Source organism: Macaca thibetana, chromosome 5 (genome assembly GCF_024542745.1).
Source record: "Macaca thibetana thibetana isolate TM-01 chromosome 5, ASM2454274v1, whole genome shotgun sequence".
In the NCBI taxonomy this organism is placed as follows: Eukaryota; Metazoa; Chordata; class Mammalia; order Primates; family Cercopithecidae; genus Macaca; species Macaca thibetana.
Genome location: NC_065582.1, coordinates 127,898,993 through 127,917,122, shown reverse-complemented (window position 1 = coordinate 127,917,122; position 18,130 = coordinate 127,898,993). Strand labels below are relative to the sequence as shown.

The window sequence follows — 18,130 nt, the reverse complement described above, 5'->3', positions numbered from 1 at the left end:
CTCTGTCACCAAGCTGGAGTGCAGTGGTGTGATCTCAGCTCACTGCAACCTCTGCCTCCTGGGTTCAAGTGATTCTCCTGCCTCAGCCTCCTGAGTAACTGGGACTACAGGCGTGCACCACCACGGCCAGCTAATTTTTGTGTTTTTAGTAGAAACGAGATTTCACCATATTGGCCATGCTGGTCTCAAACTCCTGACCTCATGATCCACCGGCCTTGGCTTCCCAAAGTGCTGGGATTACAGGCGTGAGCCCGGCGCCTCCATCTTTCTGTGTGAAACCCGACCATAAAGAAATGATCTGACCTACCTTGTTTGACTGTAGGTCATAAGACCCCCATTCCAGAGAGGGTTCCGCCCCACCCCCAGCAGGAAGGAATGTATGCACACAGGGGCCAAGAAGAATCTGAACACACAGGCCTTACTATGTTTCCCCACTCAGTCTATTGGCATTGGATCTACGCTCTTTGTTCAATCAGATTTCTACACAGCTCTCCATACTTTGTTGAACCTAAGCATAAAAATGGACAATGTCCGCTCTGTCTTTGGGTCTTCAATCTGAAGCCTTCTGTGTAAATTTGTATGCCTTTTCAGTGAATCTTCAGAGGGTAAAGGGGAAGTTTTCCTTGGCCTCTGCATATCTATAGTTTTGTAAAGGAGAAACAAAAATGAATTCACAGGAAAACTAGAGTCCTAGGGAATAGAGGTGAAAAGAGACTTATTGTTCTTGTAAATCCTTCCTTTTCCACAGCCTGTCATTATTTCAATTAATTCTTTTTTTTTTTTTTTTTTTTTTTGAGATGGAGTTTCACTCTTGTTGCCCAGGCTGGAATACAATGGCGCTGTCTCGGCTCACCACAACCTCTGCCTCCTGGGCTCAAGCGATTCTGCTGCCTCAGCCTCTTGAGTAGCTGGGATTACAGGCATGTGCCACCACGCCCAGCTGATTTCGTATTTTTAGTAGAGAGACGGGGTTTCTCCACGTTGATCAGTCTGGTCTCGAACTCCTGACCTCAGGTGATCCGTCTGCCTCAGTTCCAAAGTGCTGGGATTATAGGCGTGAGCCACTGCGCGCGGTCCATAGCCACTTTTAAATAGCAGAATTAAATAACCTGCTTTTCAACATAGACATCCTGGTAAAAACAAATGGGTTAATGGTGTCAACTTCCTTTATGAAATTCTAATAGAATGTCTTTTCCTACAATCAGAAACACACTTCTATTTGCTTCTATCTTTATAATTTAAATAACTAATTGAATCTGTTCCTTGCTCCACAAACCTTTTAATGGTGCTTGGCTTAAACAATGCAATTGTAACCTGAAACTGTAGCTACTGTTTGCTATTAGGAAAAGTAGCACTTTAGGAGTTGTTTGGTATATCCTAAGAACAGATTCCTAAAATTCTATTTTATTTACCCAGTAAACATGTCATTGGGCTAAAGAAGCCACTCAAGGGCAGCAACCTCTAATTCAGAGTTTTTGCTTGAAAAACAATGTAGCAAGAGTACATGAGTAACCAGGGTAAAACCATTCTTTTTAGTTGTGAAACAAAAATTCTGAAATAATGGGGAGTGGGGAGGGGGGAGGGATTGCACTGGGAGTTATACCTGATGTAAATGACAAGTTGATGGGTGCTGAGGAGTTGATGGGTGCAGCACAGCAACATGGCACAAGTATACATATGTAACAAACCTGCACGTTATGCACATGTACCCTAGAACTTAAAGTATAATAATAATAAAAATAAATAAATAAATAAAATTAAAAAAAAAAAAAGAAACCAAAAAAAAAAAAAATTCTGAAATAGGAGATGCCTTGTGATTTGAGAAGTGCCCCATTGTTGGAGCCATTTTTAACACAGTTTCCTTCTCTCTACTTAGGGAATAGCAACTTTATAAACTCCTCCACCCTTTTAGGAAATTTGGAAGAAGATACTTGAAAGAGAGTAAAATAGAAAGGATTGAATTCAGTGATAAATAAAATTTAAGGGAGTCCACTGTTTCTGACTGAGCTCCTGCACTTGGCCCCAACAGACCAAACCAAAATGGAGTCACTCACGTCAAGCACCACACAATCAAACTGAAACTTTAAAAAACAGAACAATTTCCAGATAGGTAGTACTCCCAAAAACCAAAGAGATTCACAGCAACCAATTGTAATGGATCCAGTTAACCTGAGCAGACATGATAAGGAAGCCCCCTCTGCTTTAATCCATCAAGGAAAGTAACCTGAAGTAGTAACCTAATGTCACTTTTTGCCCTATGCTGTTTCCTTGTTCTTGCTCAAGCTACCTTATAAAAACCAACTGTTCTGCCATGCCCAAAGGAGCTCCCTCTATTTTATAAACAGGATGCTGCCTGATTCATGAATTGCTAATAAGTGTCAGTTAGTTCCTTAAATTAAATTCACTGATATTTTGTTTTTTAACGCAGTATTGTGAGAGTCAGAAGTGGGAGTAATTTTAGGCAAAGATATTCTCACATTCAAAGAAAGCTTGATCTATTCTCTCATATGATTGGCCAAATTTAAAAGATTACCTAACTGAAAGTCATGGGAAACCAAGCTCTGAATCTACTAAGTGACATAATAATGTTTTTAATATTTATAAGGTCAGAAATTAATGTCACTTTTGGCATCGTAAACACTGCTGGTGGCTGGGTGTGGTGGCTCATGCCTATAATCCCAGCACTTTGGAAGGCCAAGGAGGGTGGATCGCTTGAGCTTGGAGTTCAAGAACAGCCTGGGCAATATGGCAAAATCTTGTCTCTACAAAAAATACAAAAATTAGCTGGGCATGTGGCATGTGCCTCTAGTCCCAGCTACTCGAGAGGCTGAGGTGGGAGGATGACAGCTTGAGCCTGGGAGGTGGAGATTGCGGTGAGCCGAGATCATGCCACTGTACTCCAGTCTGTGCAACATAGTGAGATCCTCTCAAAATAAAAGAAAAAAAAAACGTTGTTTATTTTGGTTTTGTTTTCTAATCAGTTTTCTCTTGTCAGTCATGTATAAAATGACTTTTAATTTCCTAGCATTTTGTGAAACATTTCCCACAATTTTTAATATATACTGTGAGAGTGTCCCATTTTTCTGCTCTTCTAATTATATAGATGGATGTGACCAACTTGTCTAGTAGTATGTTCTAAAAATATGCTGAATTTATTTTCCAAGTCACAGTTGCCAATACCAGATGAGTTCGTGCCTTTAAGTTATTTAAAAATACTTTACAAAATATTAAAATATATCTTCTGGCAATCTTTCTTCACAACTATTTTTTTTAAAACCTTCTAGATACTTTTACAAAATGGCAATAGATAAGAGGTGAATATTACAGCCCAATGTTCAGTGAGGCCAGTTAGAGAACTGAAGTTCAGACTAAAGTATTAATACTTTGAGGCACAAATAATTGAATTTTTATAGACAAAGATATTTTCCTCAGTATTTATCCAAATTTGTACATTTTTATGTCACCTGAATCTAGTAAAAATGCTTCTAATGTCTCAAGATAAAGGTTTACTTTGCCAAGCTACTGTGAGGGGAGTTAGCGAAGCTGATCAGACATTGGATTTAAGATTAGTTGTAGCTTTGCCACTTTGTTGGAGAGCAGTGGTTAAAAATGACTTTGAACTATATGGCCAGAGCAGGATTCAAATATTGGAAGTATTATCTTTGGAATTGTAATTTTTGCAATTCCTAAGTATATTGATTTTCCAGGGTTGAAGTAACCACAAACTTGGTGGCTTGAAACAATAGATGATTGTTTTGTACTTCCAGAGGCTGCAATTCAGAAATCAAGGTGTCAGCAGGGCCATGCTCCTTCCAAAGGCTCTATGGGAGAATCCTTCCAGCCACCAGAAGCTGCAAGGAGAATCCTTTCTGCTTCTGGTGGCTCTTGAGGAGCATAACTTGTGGGAGCATAACTTCAACCCCTGTCATTTTCACTTTTTTTTTTTTTTTCCAGAGTCTTGCTCTGTCACCCAGGCTGGAGTACAGTGGCATGATCTCGGCTCATTGCAACCTCTACCTCCTGGGTTCAAGAAATTCTCCTGCCTCAGCCTCCCAAGTAGCTGGGATTATAGGTGCGCGCCACCAAGCCCGGCTAATTTTTGTATTTTTAGTAGAGACAGGGCTTCACCATGTTGGTCAGGATGGTCTCGAACTCCTGACCTCAGGTGATCTGCCTGCCTTGGCCTCCCAAAATGCTGGGATTACAGGCGTGAGCTACCATGCCAGGGCATCCCCTACCATTTTCTTATCCATTATTTTTGTTGCTATAACAGAACACTTTAGACTGGGTAATTTATAAAGAAAAGAGGCTTATTTAGCTCGCAGTTCTGTAGGCTGGGAAGTTCAAGATTGGGTAGCTGCAACTGGTCAGGGTCCCATGCCACTTCAACTCACGGACGAAAGAGGAAGGGGAAGCAGGTGTGTGCCAAAAGATCACACGGTGAGAGAGGAAGCAAGAGAGAGAGTCTAGGAGGCTGAACTCACTTCTATAACAACCTGCTCTTCAGTAATTAATCCAGTCCCACAAGAATGAGAACTCACTCCACTGGGAGGGCATTAATCATTCATGAGGCATCTGCCCCATGACCCAGATACTTCCTGTCTCCCAGTACTGCCACACTGGGGATCAAATTTCAGCAGGAGTTTTGGCGGGGACAAACCACATCCAAACCATAGTAGCCTCCTTCTTCATATGACTGTCTCCCCTGTTTCGTTGGGTCTCGGATCACACTCATTGGGTTAAATCCAGCATTATCTCATTTTGAGATCCTCAATTATATCTGCAAAGACCCCTATATCCAAATAAGGTCATATTCACAGAAAGGGGAATGGGGTAGCTAGAGCCTGTGCGTATCTTTTGTTGTTGTTGTTGTTTGAGACAGAGTCTCACTCTGTCACCCAGGCTGGAGTGCAGTGGTGTAATCTCGTCTCACTGCAACCTCTGCCTCCCAGGTTCAAGCGATTCTCCTGCCTCAGCCTCCCGAGTAGCTGGGATTACAGGGACCTGCCATCATGCCTGGTTAATTTTTGTACTTTTAGTAGAGACGGAATTTCATCATGTTGGCCAGTCTAGTCTCAAACTCCTGACCTCAGGTGATCCACCTGCCTCAGCCTCCCACAGTGCTGGGATTACAGGTGTGAGCCACCATGCCCAGCTGAACTTGTGCATATCTTTTGGGGGGACACAATTCAACCTACTGCACTGACCAAGTTCCATGGATTGCACTCACCTTTCTCACCTGTCACGTGCTCCTTGGACTTGATGGTATGCCAAGCCACAAGCTAAACATGACACATTTTCTGAGACTATCAGTTTTTTCAAAATTTTTAAGAAAAATTTAAGAAATGTAACTGCTAATTTAATGTTAATATTATAACAAATATAAATTGTGGCATAAAATCCAAAATTCACATGAAATTTTAAGACAAAATGTGAGACTCCAGCATATTTTTTAGTTAGGCAATGACTTTTTTTTTGCAAGGCCTCCAGAAGAATGAATGGCATTTACTCTTTTGCTGACAGGGCACCTCAGGGTGGAAATCTGGGATTTATCATCAGCTCTCATTATTTACAAGCAAACTAGAAATCTCTGACATGTAGTAATTTGTCATTTTATCTAGGTGGAAATTTCAATCATGTGTCGCCATAGGCTGCTTTCTAGGAATAAATTACCTACTGAGTCTTTCCAGTTGATCATGTAGCTTGGGCTCCTGGGCTCAACAATATTTTTCTCTGGTTTGCACCTATTCTATGGGAGATATGATAAAGTACAGGGTCATATGTGAATTTTATAATTTGCACAAGTGATTTATTCAACACATATTTATTGTTTGATTGTATGGGGATATAGGAGTGAACCCCCAAAAGAACCAATTCTTGCTCTTTCCAAACAAGTAGATAGTTATAGACATTATATATAGATATAAACATAGACATAGATATGTCATAGTACAGGTCTACCATATATCTAGAATGTATGTCAAAATAGGTGGCATACCTGCCGTCAGTGCCCATGCTTGATCAGGATAAACATTGCCAATTGATCTTGGTGCTCTTTCCTGCTGAATCCTGTTACGGCTTCAGGAACAAAAGACAGCTGTGCTTCCTGAATACCTTTATTCACAAGACTGGTATCAAAAACAAGAGTACTATATATTGCTTTAACCACTGATTTTGATAATGTTATGTTTAGAGCAATGCTTTTTATTTATGTTTTTTTTTTTTTTTTTCCATGAGATGCTTCAGCATCATCATTCACTTAAATTCTTCTGAAAAATGAGACAGCATTAAAGGTAACTCATTGGTTTTCAAAGGTTGCCTAAAGGCTTCACTGTGCTTACTCGATGGCAGATGTACAGCCCATCACCAATATCCATTCTCTTTCCCATGGCAGACATCATTAAGGGAGCAGGACATCTTGCCCCACTGAGCAAAATGTAGTCTCATAATCTCAACCAAATTCCACCAGTGCATCAAGCTGTCATACAGGTAAAATCTGCTAGCCAATCCTGGCCAAGGCAAGTCATCAAAAAGACCTAGAATAAATGAATTCTGCTAAGAAAACAAGCACAAATTTCACAGTGTTACAAGAAACACACTGAAATGATCTAATCTGCCACTGAAGAAAGTAATTGGCTGTTGAAAGTCAAATGACTTTGGGAGGCTGAAGCAGGAGGGTTGTTGAGCCCAGGAGTTCAGGACCAGCCTGGGCAACATAGTGAGTGAGACCCCATCTCTACAAAAACAAAGTTTTTAAATATATAATAAATATAAACATGCCTGGTGCAGTGGCTCATGCTTGTAATCCCAGCACTTTGGGAGGCCAAGGCAGAAGAATTGCTTGAGCTCATGGGTTTGAGACCAGACTGGGCAACATGAAAAAACCCCATCTCTACAAAAAATAGAAAAATTGGCTGCGCTTGGTGTGGTGTGCCTGTAGTCCCAGCTACTTGGGAGGCTGAGGTGGGAGGATCACCTGAGCCCAGAGGTTGAGGCTGCAGTGAGCTGTGATTGTGCCACTGCACTCCCAGTGACAGAGTGAGACCCTATCGCTTCTTGGCCGTTTGGCTAAGACCAAGTGTAGTATCTGTTCTTATCAGAGTGAGACCTTGTCTGAAAACCAATAAATAAATAAAGTCAAATATATGGCTGCAAAGACTTCAAAACTAAAAGCCATTGCTGCACACTCTAATTATAAAAATTTTCATCTAATACTCAAGGGCTTGGAAAAGATCCTAATGGTTATTTTATCTCCATTAAAGGCAATTGGATGTGCTTGTGCCCAAGTGGAGACATTTATATTTCAGGGCTTTTAAAAAATTACCATAATTTAGACATAGTCAATAGGTACTTGGTGAGACTTTAATGTAGTAATAAATGCCAAATAGATAACCTTCTCCATCTGTACTTCCTTAATAACAGGAATAGAGTTCAGTGTGCAGATATCTATGATACAACAATTTTCCAAGGTCATTGTCTATTCTAACATTATTTTGACAATGACTAAGACTTTTTACTTGTGTAGACGTACAATTCTCTCACTTGGTAATATTAATTTAATCAGTCTGAGCAATTTCAATTATATAAAGTAGGAAAGATAGAAAACGAAGACCAAAGCCCCGTTTTATAAAACACAAAGAATGATAAAAAATCAGATTGGTGGAATGATGACTCAATTATTATGTAACAGGCTGTACTAAAACATTCAAAAACAGTGACTCACAATGGGTCCATTTTCATCCAAGGTTCCACAAATCACTTCTTAGAATGCTTTCAAATCAATTTGAATAAAAGTAACTGCCTTTCTTAACAAAAACCAGAAAAAAAATTACAAAATTATCACAGAAGTGTAGGCATTATACAAAACTACTGAAAGTTAGAAAGAATTGTCAGGGCCAAGGGAAAATTTCCTCTTTACCCTCTGAAGGTTCTCTGAAAAATCATGGACAAGAGCCAGATTAATAGGAGAAAAGGTATATAAATTTATTATTAACATGTGCACAGGAGCCTTCAGGACCAAGACCCAAAGATACAGGGGACAGTGTCCATTTTTACGCTTACATTCAACAAAAGTATGGAACGACATGTAGAAATATGACTGGACAAAAGGGCATGATCCAATGCTACTAGACTGAGTGGAAACCCAGCAAGGGCTGTCTGTCTAGATTCTTCTTGGTTTCTCTGAGCAGCATTCCTACATTCCTTCCTTGAATGGGGGTCTTGTGACCTATAGTCAAACGAAGTAGGTCAGATAATTTCTGGTTTTTGTTTTTTCCTTTTCTTTTTTTTTTTTTTTTGAGGCAGAGTTTCGTTCTTGTTGCCCAGGCTGGAGTGCAATGGCGGAATCTTGGCTCACTGCAACCCCCGCCTCCCCGGTTCAAGTGATTCTCTTGCCTCAGCCTCCCGAGTAGCTGGGATTACAGGCACCCACCACCACGCCTGGCTAATGTTTTGCATTTTTAGTAGAGACGGGGTTTTGCCATATTGGCCAGGCTGGTCTTGAACTCCTGACCTCAGGTGATCCGCCCACCTCAGCCTCCCAAAGTGCTGGGATTACAGGTGCAAGCAACCGCAACTGGCCGGATAATTTCTTTACGGCTAGGTTTTACACAGACGGGCAAAGGAAAAGTTAAGAGTGAAAAGGTGTTCTGGTTTCTGTGACTTGTCTTGGGAAAGAGGGATTCTAGTTTCTAGCACTAGCTTTGGGGGATAATGGGACCGAGAGACAGGAGGGCAGAAGGTCAGAGAAAAATGTTTGCTTCTGAAGCTGCTGCTGAGGACTTCATTTTGGAGTAGCGTTTTCTGAGTCCCAACAGAATAAAGAAAAAAGATGGAGAACACAACTCAAAGTAATTTACATAAAAGAGGAAATAAAGAAAACTTTTCTATTTTTAAAATAAAAAGAATTTTTTTTTTTTTTTTAGAGATAGGGCCTGGGTGTGTGTTGTCCGGGGTGGAGTATAGTGGCTCAATCATAGCTCACTGCAGCCTCAAACTCTTGAGCTCAAGTGATCCTCCTACCTCAGCCTCCCAAGTAGCTAGGACTACAGGTGTGTCACCACACCTAGCTAGCTAATTTCTTTCTTTTTTTTTTGTAAGAGACAGGATCTTCCTATGCTGCCCAGGCTGGACTCAAACTCCTAGGCTCAAGTGATCCTCCCACTTCGGCCTCCTGAAATGCTTGGATTATAGGCATGAGCCACCATGCCTGGCCATGGCAAATATTTCTCTGCCCAAATAAATGTAAATACAGTGGAACACTTAAACCAAGGATCCTTGGTTTTGTAGTGAAGACAGGACCCAGCTACCACTGACCCCCATATTCTGCACCTTGAGCCTTCCTCATTATGAACACATTTTCTACAAAGCTAAATATAGATCAGAAGGGCTTATAAAACATTGTCGAAGATACTGCTGCATCATTTGAAAATGAGTTCTCTAAAAACAATGGTATCTTCACAAATGGTCTATTTGTATCTTTTACACACACACACACACACACACACGGGAAAAAAAAACTCAAAAACAAGGAAACTCTGGAAACAAATGGGCACTATAAATACATTTATTTTTAAATTTTGATGAGTGTTAAATTTACTAAATCGTATTTTAGCCCATAGAAAAATTTCTCATTTAGAGGAGATAAAACAAAAATGAGCCATACAGATCCACACTACTCCTTAATTAAGATGGGAAACTGCTTATCTCCATATTAACAAAGATTAAATACTTAACTAGAAAAATACATTTGGCTGGGCGCGGTGGCTCACGCCTATAATCTCAGCACTTTGGGAGGCTGAGGCAGACAGATCACCTGAGGTCAGAAGTTCGAGACCAGCCTGGCCAACATGGAGAAACCCCATATCTACAAAATTAGCTGGGCATGGAGGCTCATCTCTGTAATCCCAGCTACTCGGGAGGCTGAGGCAGGAGAATCGTTTGAACCCGGGAGGCAGAGGTTGCGGTGAACCGAGATTGTGCCATTGCACTCCAAACTGGGCAACAAGAGTGAAACTCTGTTTCAAAAACAACAACCACCAAAAAAAAAAAAAAAAAAAGAAAAGAAAGAAAAAATACTTATTGTGATCAAAACTGATTTATCAAGAACAGGAACTTGGTGGATAATATGAGAAAAATTTTAGTCTATTACTATAAATTGCACAAAATGCCCATGTTAATTGCCTGCTTTTAAAGGGCATTCCTTTGAATATTTTGGAAGGTAAAGGCAATTTGAAGGAAACTTCTTCTGGATAAATAATGTTCCATAAAAGTCACACATAAAACCAAGCAATCATGTGCCTTTGGATTTCATAACAAAGACAGGAACAAACCACAAGAGCCCCCTCTCCTTTTTTTGAGGGCTCATCATTATAATCCATGGGAGTGGTTGGGAGAAATCATCCTAGATCATTCTGCGTGATGGTTGGTGAGGTTTCACACATTATTAGCTGTCTTGAAGGGATGCTCCACTAAAAGTCATTCCATGTAGTAAAGTCTTATTATTTTTAAAGTCTCAGACTTCATATCCCTAATTCTGCTAAATTCGCAATAACTCAAAGCAGGTAACAAGATCTTTGAAACAATAGGACAGAAGCTTTCAAAATTTTAATTTGATTGTGGAGGGTTCAGAATATACTACCCCAAAATATGGCACCCTGGCATACTGAATATTTTAAGCTGAGGGATTTGAGAAATGGCAGGTGCTGGAAGGACTCTCTGAGCTTCCTTTGAAACAGTTTACAAGACCCTCATGTGATAGGTGTCCTCCCGATATCCACAGAAAAGGAGCATCCTTATCTTCAAAGATGGAAGATGCTGAAAGGAACCCGAGCGAATGTGCCTTGCCCCAGTTTACCACTCTTAGCTCATACCCCTTTTTGTCCTATCACATTTTCCCACGATTTTTCACTCTTCATCAAGCCCGAGTTTCACCATTTCTTTGGGTCTCCATTTCCTTGTGAAGGCTCCCACAACATGTCAATTTTGTATTAAGTCGATTTGCATACTTTTATCTTATTAGTCTATCTTTATTCAGTCTAATTTACTGGGGCCTCAGCCAATGAATTTAAGATGGATAGAAGGAACATAACTTTTTCCTCCCCTACAATTGTGAACACGTAAATAGAATTCATTTATTTGGCCAATGTTTATGGAGTGCCCACTCTATACCAAGCATTGATTGAGGTCCTGGGAATTCAGTGGTAAGAAAGACAATCTTCCTGCCCTCACAGCAATTACATTCATTCCTGTGGGTGTAGAGACACAAATAAATAAATAATCAAATATTTTTAGAGAGTAATTAGTGTTACCAAGTGAATAAAAAAGTGGGATAGGATGGCAACTGTTGGGGGTATTGGTGGTAGGGTTGTCCTCCAGCCCCTGTCTCTCTCCCATCCCACCTTGTCTCTGCTTCATCCTACTCTGCAGACACACATTCTCTACCTCTCTCTGTACCCATCTGGTGAAGACAGCTACTCCACAGCCTCTCAGCTCACATCTTCCTGATTAAAGACGCCAGACCGGACTGAAAAAGAATACAGGTATGAATTCCCCTAGTCTAGTCAACTATAGCCAAGATAGAAACACTTAGAAAAGGAAAGATACAGTTTACTTATAAAGAAAGAGGGAGTTATTTGGAAAAACAGTATATATATATATACGTATATATATATACGTGTGTGTGTGTATATATATATCTCTCTCTCAAGAACAGGAACTTGGTGGATAATATGAGAAAAATTTTAGTCTATTACTATAAATTGCACAAAATGCCCATGTTAATTGCCTGCTTTTAAAGGGCGTTTTATATATATAAAGGTCTCACACTGTTTTCCAGGCTGGAGTGCAGTGACATGACCATGGCTCACTGTGACCTCAAAATCCTGGGCTCAAGCAATCCTCTTGCCTCAGCCTCCTAAGCAGCTGAGACTACAGCTGAGCCCCACCACACCCGGCTAATTTTTGTACTGTTAGTAGAGACAGGGTTTTGCCATGTTGGCCAGGCTGGTCTTGAACTCCTGACCTCAAGTGATCAGCCTGCCTTGGTCTCCCAAAGTGCTGGGATTACAGGCATGAGTCACCAAGACCGGCCCCAAACAAACATTTAAAGGAAAAAAACCCCTCAAAATTCCAAAGATTATAATAGTTACATTGGCCAGCTTGTGGTGGGGAAACAGCACCATTCCCACATGATTAGCATTTTCACAAAGGTTATGATGTGTCTTCAGACATTCCTTAGCAAAAATCAGGCGTAAAATTATTTTGGTTAGGGAGTTTAGGTTTACAAGAAATAAGTCAAGTTTTTCTTATTTTGGAGATCGGAACTAGTCGGGGTGGTTTTGGTTTATCTCAGGGTGCAAAGCTTTGTTTGTACTGAATTTGTAAAGTGCTCGATCATGTTGGAAACAGGGTGAAGTAACAGCTTTTGGTTCTACAAGTTATAAGGTACAAGCACAGCAGCCAGAGCCCATCCCCGCTAAAGGAAGCAGTTAAGGAGGTCCCTCTGAACTGGACAGGCTTCCAGAAGAAAGTGCTTGCCACTGGCTGGACATGCTAAGCCCGGTTAAGCCTAATTACACAGCCATAGACTTCTATACTGCAGATTCCTGAGTCTCCACATCTGACCACTGCTTTTCATAAAGCATTTTCATGCCTGTTCATACAGCCAATCCTCTCATAGCCTGTGAGAATAGTTAACACTTACGAAGCACTTCCTTTATGTGCCAAAGAGTTAACGAACTTTTGTTAAGCACCAGGCACTGTTCTATCAATGTTATATGTCAACTGTTAATCCATTTAATTCTCATACTATTCCTATGAAGGTAAGGTATGATTATTGTCCCTGTGTTATGGATAATAAAATCGAAGTTAAGTAATTTGCCCAAAGTCATACAGTTTGAAAGTGGTGGAGTTGGAATTTGATCCAAGGTAGTCCAGTTCCACAGTCCATGCTTTTAACCATTGTCCTAAGTGGCCTCTCCAGAAATGAGTGTTATTCCAGTTTTACAGACGAAGCAATAAGCGGTTTGCAGAAATTATGTAACTTGCTTAAAATCACTATTAGGATTATAATGCGACCGGGTGTGCTGGCTCACGCCTGTAATCCCAGCACTTTGGGAGGCCAAGGTGGGCGTATCACGAGGTCAGGAGACCAGCCTGACCAACATGGTGAAATCCCATCTCTACTAAAAACACAAAAAAATTAGCCAGGCGTGGTGGCACGTGCCTGTAATCCCAGTTACTCAGGAGGCTGAGGCAGGAGAATCACTTGAACCCAGCAGGCGGAGGTTGCAGTGAGCCAAGATTGCACTAGTGCACTCCAGCCTGGGCAACAGAGCGAGATTCCGTCTAAAAAAAAAGAATTATAATGCTGAGATTTTAAATTAGTTCTTTTGACTTCCCACAGGTTTCCTTCAATAATGACAAGAGCAATAACAAAGTTAACACTTTCGTGTAAGGCTTACCACGTACTATGTACTTCACTTACATGGACTCATTTCATCCTCAGCTCTGTGGCACTGGTATTATTATAACTGCCATTTCACACGAAGAAGCTGAGGCATAGAGAGGTTAAACAACTTGTCCGGAGCCACACAGCTGGAAAATGGCAGAGGTAGGATTTGAACTCAGGTAGTCTGTTCTCAGAACCTACACTCTTAATTATGACATCACACAGCCTCTCTATGCTGTACACTTGTGTTTCTCAGGGGGAACCAATAAGGGAAAAGAGAAAAGTGAAGGACACTAACATTTATTGGTTATGCTTCTATATCCTCTCATAGATTATATTACTGTTGACATTTTCACTGCCCCTCCATATCAGATGTGTACTTATGGGATTATGCTTTGCATTGATATTAGTTTGGACATGACTTGCTTTGGTCAATGACATGTGAATGGAAATCATGCCATTTCTAAGCAGAAGCTACAAATGCCGCTGTGAGATTCTGCCATCTCTCGTTTGCCTGTCACAAGACCTGCCTTTCCCAGAGAGAAGTTGCTGCCTTTTTTTTTTTTTTTTTTTTTTTGAGACAGGGTTTCACTTTGTTGCCCAGACTGGAATGTAACGGCATAATCTCTGCTCATTGCAATCACTGCCTCCTGGGCCCAAGCGATCCTCCCACCTTAGCCTCCTGAGTAGCTGGGACTATCGGCATGTGCCACCACTCCTGGCTAAGTTGTTGTTTTTTTTTTTGTTTGTTTGTTTTTTGTAGAGATGGGGGTTTTGCCATGTTGGCCAGGCTGGTCTCCAATTCCTGGGCTCAAGCGATCCACCGGCTTCACCTTCCCAAAGTGCTGGGATTACAGGTATGAGGCACCACGCCTGGCCAGAAGCTGCTTCTTCAGTGTTGGTCTTGAAATGAAGATCTGGAGCAGAGCCACAGCTGGTATGCCAAGGATATGGATGTGTACAAGAAGTACCTTTGGGTAAGCCACTGAAATTTGAGACTTGTTTGTTTCTATAGCCTAACTCAGCCTAAGCAGACTTTTATGTGTATATTAAAAATTTAAGGCCGGGTGCAGTGGCTCATGTCTGTAATCCCAGCCCTTTGGGAGGCCGAGGCAGGTGGATTACTTGAGGTCAGGAGTTCGAGACCAGACTGGCCAACATGGTGAAACCCACTCTCAGGCTGGACGCAGTGACTCACGCCTGTAATCCCAGCACTTTGGGAGGCCGAGGCAGGCAGATCACAAGGTCAGGAGATCGAGACCATCCTGGCTAACATGGTGAAACCCCATCTCTACTAAAAGTACAAAAAATTAGCTGGACATGGTGGTGGGCGCCTGTAGTCCCAGCTACTTGGGAGGCTGAGGCAGGAGAATGGCGTGAACCTGGGAGGCGGAGCTTGCAGTGAGCCTAGACCATGCCACTGCACTCCAGCCTGGGTGACAGAGCAAGACTCCGTCTCAAAAAAAAAAAAAAAAAAAAAAAAAAAAAAAAAAAAGAAGAAACCCACTCTCTACTAAAAATACAAAAATTAGCCAGGCATGATGGCAGATACCTGTAATCCCAGCTACTCAGGAGGCTGAGGCAGAAGAATCGCTTGAACCTGGGAGGCGGAGGTTGCAGTGAGCCAAGATTGTGCTACTGCACTCCAGCCTGGGCAACAGAGCTTCCGTCTCAAAAAAAAAAAAATTAATAATTTTAATATTCACAGTAACCCTATTAGGTGGGTATAATTAGCTCCAGGAAGAAACTAAGATTCTTAGAAGTTTTGTAATTTGCTCAGACATTTAAAAGTGTAGGAGCAACGGTTTGGGTTTCCTTCTTCCTAACATAACCCTTGTTTTGTTTATGTATCTATCACTCATCCCAACAAGTAAGTGTGCTTTAAGAGGTGCTGCCCACTCACCTACCAAGGCCAGGAGTGTGAGCGACTAACTGCAATTAGTCAAGGCAATCATGGTGGTCTCATTTCCTTTGACAGTAATAGGTTTGCCAGTAAATGGGTCTGTGAGCCAATTATGACCATAAAACAGGAAGATAAAAATTGAGGATTTGAATGCCAGTCATGTTTCAAATACAATTCTGTCCCTGTCAGCACCAGTCACAGGTTTTGGTTACCAGTAAAACTCATAAAACAGACTTCATTCTAATACTTCATTTTTTAACTTTACAGAGTGATACAATACAGGAATAGGGAGTGCATAGTATCTTCATGTTATCTGGAGGCTCAGAGGCTACTATATATACATTTTCTTGGCCTCCATCACCTTCCTGGGGTGTATATAGCTCCTGAGGAAGATTGAAGTGCCTGGCTTCACTTGGTAGGCCTCTCATCAGTTGTCTGTCTGGGTGCCAGTTCATAGCTCTCCCAGTGCATGTGCAGATCCACAGATAGGGGATTTCACAGCAAACAAGGCAGGCAGTCAGCTCCTAGCACAAAACATTCCTCAACTAGCTTAACTTGGTAGTTGCCAAGAGAACAGTGCCGTGAGAAGGCAGACCCAAGGTCACCTTCCCAGGTAGACCTAAACATGTTCAGAGATGTTAACCCTTACTGATAGGCAGTTGGCTGGAAGCTTCAAAATAAGATTTCCAGGCCCTCAAAAAGAGACAGAGACTATCAAGTCTCACTCCTCTGGACATTTTTGTGTCTGAAGTTGATGCTTGGAACTACATTTTCCTGGCCCATTCAGTTTCCCACACTGCACTCTAAGACATCTATCTTTCTCCACTTTCATCAAACTTCTTCCCCAGTTCTTACTTTCAATGGTTATCTTGCTTCCTGTTTAAATTAGAAAATGGAAGCAATGAGATAAAATTTCGACACATTCCTACCACCACAGATCCATCAATTTCCGTTTTAATCTATATTCTCCACCTTCTATGGATATATTTATGATATATATTGTTTATACACCAATCCAAGGTTTCCCTTGCCACTGTGCTGTAGACCTTATCCCCAAGGATGACTCTAGCACTGTAAACACCTCTTTTCTAGCCAACCATTTCCATCAGTGTATTTCCTTTAGTATTTCCTATTTTAAAATATGTCTCCCTCTTGACCCCACATTCTACTCCAATTTTTGGCTCATTTCTCAACTCTGTGACAGCAAGATATCTCACGGGAGTTTTCTATGCTCATTTCCAACTCTTCCAGTCTCACTTATTCTCAATTAGGTTTTCTGTTACTTGTAACCCAAGTTACCTTAAATATTATAATCTTATAAACTCAAAACTTTTTTCCTTTGAATACTGATTGTTACTATGACTCAAGATTATTAAACTGGGAGAAAGAGTGCTTTGATATGAGAAATTTGTCACTGAAATGACAGCATATTGTTAACACCCTTCAAAAATGACCAAAGAGAATAAGGATATGCTCATATCGAAACTTGAACAAGGAAGATACTGCTTTGAATTTAATATCTACATAATTTTTGTCATAATGTATTCATTTACTTGTCTTAATATGAAAGTTTTGAGAGATTATGATTTAAGACAAATTAATACTGTACTTTTGCAACAAGAAAAATACCAATTATAAGATTAGAAAATTTTAAAGGTGTTTAGATATATGAGGTTCAGAATCCTATGATCTTTATTATGTTTATTCTATATCTTTATTAGATATCTAATAGCACTTCTAATCCATAAGCAATCTCAATTATGTAATGTGTTATCACTGATCTTAAATAAAAAAAAAAACCTGAAATTTTATGAGTTTTCCACTGCATGAGCATATTGAATTGTGGCAATAACATGGTGAGGTCTACAGGGTAAAACAATTACTCCACCAGTTTTTTTCTTCAGAGATGGAGAATATGAAGTGTTTATGATAAAAGTCAGAATATAAAAAAGAGCCTGAAAAGCTGCAGCAATGTAGGGAACTTTATAAGTTGAAATTTAAACCGGAGCGTCCTTGGGAGTCAAAAAGAACAGCTGCTCAAATACAAAACTGCTTAACAACAGCACCTGTGGAAAATAAGCAGGCAACAAGTCTGCAATGCTACAGTGTCTCCTAAAAAGCTACTAAAATCTTGGACTACGTTGAAAACATGAATTTTTTTTTTTTTTTTTTTTTGAGATGGAATTTTGCTCTTGTCGGCCAGGCTGGAGTGCAATGGCACCATTGCGGCTCACTGCAACCTCCACCTCCTGGGTTCAAGTGATTCTCCTGCCTCAGCCTCCTGAGTAGCTGGGATTACAGGTGCACGCCACCACACCTGGCTAATTTTTATATTTTTAGTAGAGACGGGGTTTCCATGTTGGCCAGGCTGGTCTCAAACTCCTGACCTCAGGTGATCCACCTGCCTTGGCCTCCCAAAATGCTGGGATTACAGGCATGAGCCACCGCGCCCGGCGGGAAAACATGATTTTAATAGCCAACATTTACTGAGCACCTTACCAGCCTTGCTTCGCATGGAGTAAGTGGCTTTCAGACAAGGAAAGTATTCAGAACGTGGAGGTGATTGTCTTTTCTGCTCAATCTGGGTACAATATACACAGACAGAGTTTATTCAAGGAACCACCAAGCAACACTTGAAAAAGCAGGGAAGATTGCCTGGGGGCAGGCACAGAGGGTGCCTGCTTGCTGTTTAAGATTGCAGGATCATAACAAAGCAAACTACAATCAACAAATAGAGCCACCGGAAAGCAGATTTCATCCCAACACATAAGGTAGAA

The 18,130-nt window shown here is 40.9% G+C and overlaps 1 pseudogene; it reads left to right on the top strand.

Annotated features, from left to right (window-relative positions):
* The first annotated feature begins 7,048 nt into the window (after positions 1-7,048).
* Positions 7,049-7,164, top strand: LOC126955905 (uncharacterized; annotated as a pseudogene).
* The last annotated feature ends 10,966 nt before the right edge of the window (positions 7,165-18,130 follow it).